The 5,918-nt window shown below is 46.5% G+C and overlaps 1 long non-coding RNA gene across 1 annotated transcript; it reads right to left on the bottom strand.

Annotated features, from left to right (window-relative positions):
- Window positions 1-1,241: 1,241 nt before the first annotated feature.
- Window positions 1,242-3,502, bottom strand: LOC116100437. Its single transcript, XR_004122575.1, has 2 exons — window positions 2,900-3,502; window positions 1,242-2,262 (listed from the first exon to the last, which is right to left on the bottom strand). It is a non-coding gene; the product is annotated as an uncharacterized LOC116100437 (long non-coding RNA).
- Window positions 3,503-5,918: the final 2,416 nt, after the last annotated feature.

Here is a 5,918-nt window from a genome sequence, read left to right as displayed (position 1 = left end):
TCCCTGAGCATCTCTTCCATAATATTCCATTATTAACAACTTGGCCGGATCTGAAGTTCTCCAGGTAAGTGGAGCTGGCAATAGGTGAAGATGAAGCTAAATAGGCAAATCTGTCAGGGGGTGTCATCAGCTAAGGAATGGGGGTCACATTTGAATAGGAGTGGCCTTTACAAAGGGGTTGAATCTTTCTGAGCCTCAAGGCCCCTCTGATGATTCCTGTTGCCCAGAAACTTTACTGGTATCAGCAAAACACTCTGGATGCAGCCTATGGTTCAGAGCTGAGCTACATTTCTGGCTTAAGGACTCACATGCTTATAATGAGTTTGTTTTGTTTTGTTTTGGGGGGAAGTTGTGCCAATTATAAACGTGGGATAACTAACTAGTTAAGAGAAGTATACTCAATAAGCGTTAGTGAGGGAGAGGGGCAGACTTTGACGCCTGGCAGCCCAGTTTCAAATCCAGCACTAGCTATTCTGATGAGCCTCATTCATAGGAAGCAGGGCTAATCACACACACACACGCATGCACGCGCGCACACACACACACACACACCCATGCACGCACACATACATACGAGTGGTTGTTAGTGAGGCAACTGACCCATAGAAATGCTTGCTCATTATTAGCTAGAAGGGCTACGAGGTATTATATACAGCCTGAATAGATCACTCTGGTTCATGCAACCTTCGGGGCGGCCTGGCGCCTACTTTTCTCCCATCACCCTTTCATCCCCTAACGTTCTTGTCGGTTTGTCTACTCTTTCCAGAAAAGATTCCCACAGCTTCCCACGTCTACTCCTGGCTGGCCTCCCCCTTCCCTCATCTGACCCTGGCCTGGACCGTAACCGCACAGTGTCCACCAGGGGGCAGCAACGTGCCACTCAGCCGTTGAGCCCGAGGCCCCGGCAGGATAATGCTGCCCACAAATTAAAAGGACTTCATTTCCCAAAAAGCATCGCGACATATCAGCTTCTTCCTTCTTGTCCCCAAGTGGAGGTAGTCATCATCCCAGGTTCTTCCCACCCGCTACTCCGAACTAGTATACCATACCGGGAATTGTGCAGTGGGATATTTTATCAGGCCACTAGAAGGATGGCAGCACTGGGCAGGCGCTGATATTGAAAACTCTGTTACTGTGTAACCCGAGGCTAGCCTGAACTCCAGCCAGTGTAGAGTATTGTGACTACAGGCCTGTACCGTCATCGGTTTCATTAATTGTCATCATATGGCCATCTTGCTTTGTTTATTACTCATCTCCTGTTGTCTTGGTTAATGACGTCGTTTTCTTGATTTTTTGGAGACAGAGTCTTGCTATGTAGCTGTTTGTGTCTGGCCTGCCACGAACTATACAGCCAGTGCTGATCCAGCTTCAGCCTCCCGAATGCTGGGGTTATGGGATTACCGGCATGCGGGACCACCCCTGCCTCTCTTGGGCAAGTGTTACTTTTCATCCAGAAATGTTTTTCTGTGGTTCTTTAAAAGATAGGAGTTTCTATTAAATCTTTCAAGAAGTTGCATTAATTTTAAAGTATTATTTAGTATTCGGTCAGTATTCAAATTTTTCTAGTTGTTTCATACATATATATTACCGTTGATTTATACAAATCAGAATCTAGGGCCCCTCGCTGCATCCAGATAACTTTCAAGTATTCTGCAATAGTCTGCCTCGGCTCATTCTGGGATTTCCCACAGTCTTATTTAGCCGGTTGCATCTCTTGATGCCTTTCAATATGTCCTTTAAAAAAACGTTTCTTTAGCATTCATGTCTTTTGTGTGTGTTCCCGAGTAAGTCTATAGAGGTCAAAGGACAACTGGCAGGAGTCAGCTCTCTCCTTCTACTCTGAGTGCCAGGAATTATGATCACTGGGGATGGAGCTCAGGTGGTCAGGCTTGGCAGCGAGTGACCTTGGCCACTGAGCCACCACACCAGTCCTGAGATGTTCTTCAATTTCCAATTAATCTTCTATAAATAGATTGAAAGGCTGTAGCAGTATTCAATTGGGCGGTGAATAAGAGTATTGTGGAGTGATGGTATTTTAGAGTAAGTACTATTTTATGGGTAGTGATTCTTCCAGAATCAGATTCCACACCTTGTCTCCTTGTCCCTTCTTGGGAGACAGGTTCTCTTATAGTTCAGGCTGTCCTTGGCCTTGCGCCAGTGCTGAAGTTACAAACTTTTGTAACCTCAGGCTTTGTGACTTTGTTTCGTTAAGGACAGAGGTACCACCCCTGTTATGATGTTAAGATCCAATACTGGTTGGGCCTGGAGAGATAGGGGAATGATAAAGAGCACTCACTGGCTGCTCTTCCAGGGGACCCAGGATTCAGTGTACAGCACCCGCATGGCAGCTCACATTATCTCTAGTCACAGAGGATCTAATGTCCTGGTCTGGCCTTCAAGGCACCCTGCACAAACATGCTACAAAGACATACATATAGGCAAAACAATCATATACATAAAATAAAATTTAAAACAGTTTACTAAAAAGATCTGACCTTGGTGGCCTGTGCCTACAATCTCAGCACTCAGGAGGCTGAGGCAGGACAATTGGGGTACATATGGGGACTTGTCTTTTTTTTTTTTTCCTTCTCCCTCTGGCCCTGCTTGCTCGCTCCTTATTGATTGATTGATTGATTGATTGACTGGTTAATTATATGTAAGTACACTGTAGCTGTCTTCAGACACTCCAGAAGAGGGCATCAGATCTCATGACAAGTGACTGTGAGCCACCATGTGGTTGGTGGGAATTGAACTCCGGACTTCAGGAAGAGCAGTCAGTGCTCTTACCCGCTGAGCCATCTCTCCAGCCCCCAAGAGTGAACTATGCATGAGGTCCCTGGGTTTGAACTTCAGCAGAAAAGGAGACAGGGGGACAGACAGGTTGAGAGAAAATACAAACCTGGTTGGTGAGAACACTCAGCAGTTAACAGTACTTGCTGCCAAGTGTAAGGATCCTTGTGACCCATAGAAAGGTAGAAGAAGAAAACTGATTCCACGAAATCTTCTGACTTTTATATGTACATGCCTGCAGCCATCCAGCGGCGTCAGAGGAGCTGGGTCCACTTGAAAGGGGGGCTGGAAATGAAAAGGGTAAGGTGGGGGCAGGAGAAGAATGAAGTCAAGTCTGTGCTCTGATCAAGGCTCAAAGTTTAATGTTCAGCACTGCTTTATCACGGGAAAGTCCACAGAACTACCCTGTGTTTCAGCTGGAGGATGTGGCCAAGCAAGGTCAGCACAGCAGTCTAGTCGTCCAAGTTCCCATGGGAACCTGCACATACAGCCAAAGCAGGCACAGCCTGGCCCCATCAGGCCGATAAGGTGATAAGGTCCAGAGTGGCAAGCACTCAAGGTCTGTCTGTCCAGCCTGCTCAAGGCTGGGAAAGGCCACACATGCCCCCACTAATAATAAATGGTTTTTTAAAAACATTCATTCATTCATTCATTTATTTAAAATGTATGTGTGTACACTGTTGCTGTCTTCAGACAGCCCAGCAGAGGGCATCAGATCCCATTACAGATAGTTGGAGTCACCATGTGGTTGCTGAGAATTGAACTCAGTGCTCTTAACCACTGAGCCGTCTCTCTAGCCCAAATAAATAGTTTTTTTTATGTTTGTTTGGTTGGTTGGTTTTTTCGAGACAGGGTTTCTCTGTGTAGCCCTGGCTGTCCTGGAACTCACTCTGTAGACCAGGCTGGCCTAGACCTCAGAAATCCACCTGTCTCTGACTCCCAAATTCTGGGATTAAAGGCGCGCGCCATCACTGCCTGGCCAAATAAGTAGTTTTTAAAGAGAAGAGATGTGGGCCGGACACTCAGAAGCTGCCCACAGTCCTGTGAACAACCTTATATAAACTACTTGCTCCATGGAGCTAGATTTGAGTGGAATCGTTACTTTAATTTGCTGTCAATGACCTATTTGGGGTGAAAAGTCATTTGTTTGTTTTCCCAGGGTAAAACATAACAAAACAAAACAAAACAAAACAAAAACCTGGCCACCGCTCAGGTTTGTGCCACCACACCCAGCTGCTTGTTTGTTTTTTTGTCCTTTTTGAGACAGGGTCTCACTATGTAACCTTGCCAGACCTCACACCCACATAGAGCCACTTGTCTTTATCTGGTGTTTGGTTTGAGACAGGATCTAGGTATGCCTGCAGGCTGGACTGGAACTCATGGCCACCCTTCTGTTTCAGCTTCCTGAGTGCCACATGAAGCCCTGGTCCTGATACATATTCCATATCTGACTATTTCAGAGTTAAAATTAGGACCTGATTTGCGTGTGGTTTTTAAATTACATTCAAGGAAGGCCAGACTGCAGCTCAGTTGGTGGAATGTTTGGCAAGCATGCACAAGCCTGTGTTCCATCCCTAGCACCCAAGGAATAGTATTGGGAAGTGGTCACAGGAGGATCTGGAGGTCCCAGCACCCTCAGCTACAGAGAGAGTTCAGGGCCTGTTTGGGAAACCAGAAACTCTGTATGTATCAAAATAAAAGGCAGGTGATTCTTTGAGCAAAGGTGCTTGTTCTAAGTACCCACATCTTAGAGAGCAATGACTCTTGCAAGCTGTTCTGTGACCTCCAACTTCTACACATGCCTAGTAGCACTCTAGCCCCCCCCCCAAACACACACACACACAAACACACATGCACACAAAATAAATATAATTAAAGATGAAATGTCCAAAGGCTGGGGCAGTAGAAAATGTTATGTCCTGAGTCTACAGGAAACCCACATGAGCCCAAGAATTTCAAAGTCTGCTGCAATTGGCAAAAGAGTCTTTTTATTATTTCGAGTCTTGACTCGTATTACAAGCCCCCTGCCCCGGCTATGATGTAGGTGCTAGCATGTGATGACAAGTTCAGAAAACATTGGGTTTATATACAGTGTGGTTAGGAATTCTTTGAATACTTAGGGTGAAGGGGAGTGTGGGATGGAACTGAAGCTGGGATGGAGATTAATGGGTGTCTTTTGTGGAGTTATCTGGAACTAATTTTATGGCCAGCCATAACTGTCTGTGACCTCTGATTACCTTTCTCTATGATTTAAACATGGGGCCCTAATCTTCTTTGAGTTTGTTATTTCTTTGAGGTCCCAAGGACAAGCGCCCGGAGAGTTCAGCCTTTCATTAGAGAAAAAGAGCTAGTTTTGGCGGCTCAGAGTCGGCTCAGAGTCAGGGAGGCTGTCTCAAGCCAGCATTTGGCTCCTTGGGATGTTTTCATTGAGGAGGGATTTATGGGCAGTGCCATTCTACCATGAGACTGGATTCCCTCAGAGTGGCCAGAGAGGGGGAGGGAGCCCTGAGCTTGCAGCAGGGGACTCAGCACAGAAACCAGCTGCCTGCATGTTGTGCTTGCTGCTGGCCAGAGGGAAAATGGGAGCTTCCGGGGGAAGAAATGAAGGGGCAAACTGTCTGTACACAACACTGGAGTCTCTTTGGTAAGGCTTTAACCACAGAGAGTTAGCATCAGTAGTTCAGGGGCTACAGCAAAAACATTCATTTAGCATTCCCAAGGCCTTGGCCCCCAACCCTGTCATAGCAAAAAATGGAAATATCTAACTCTTCCACCAACCCCTTGGTTCTTTCTTCTTTCAGAGTCCTTTCTCTGTCAGCGTGACGAGGTTGGATGTCTAAGTGACTCACCAATTTGGCTGAGGTTACGCTGGTTCTTGACTTGGCCCTGGAGACCGTGAGTAGGAGACCTCACATGGCCTCTCCAGAGAGGCAGCCTCTGTGCAGATGGCCTTTTTGATTTGAAATCCCCCTTCTCCACAGCTGTACTCTGAGCCAGAAACATGGCTTTTTCTTTTTTTTGACCTAGCTTCAGAAGCCAAACACTGTCACCTCCACAGTCGTCACCTCCACTCACTGTCACCTCCACAGTCACCTCCACTCACAGTCACCTCCACTCACAGTCACCTC

Source organism: Mastomys coucha, unplaced genomic scaffold, assembly GCF_008632895.1.
Source record: "Mastomys coucha isolate ucsf_1 unplaced genomic scaffold, UCSF_Mcou_1 pScaffold21, whole genome shotgun sequence".
Taxonomy (NCBI): Eukaryota; Metazoa; Chordata; class Mammalia; order Rodentia; family Muridae; genus Mastomys; species Mastomys coucha.
Note: the sequence above shows the minus strand (reverse complement) of the source record. Positions and strands in the feature narration are given on the sequence as shown.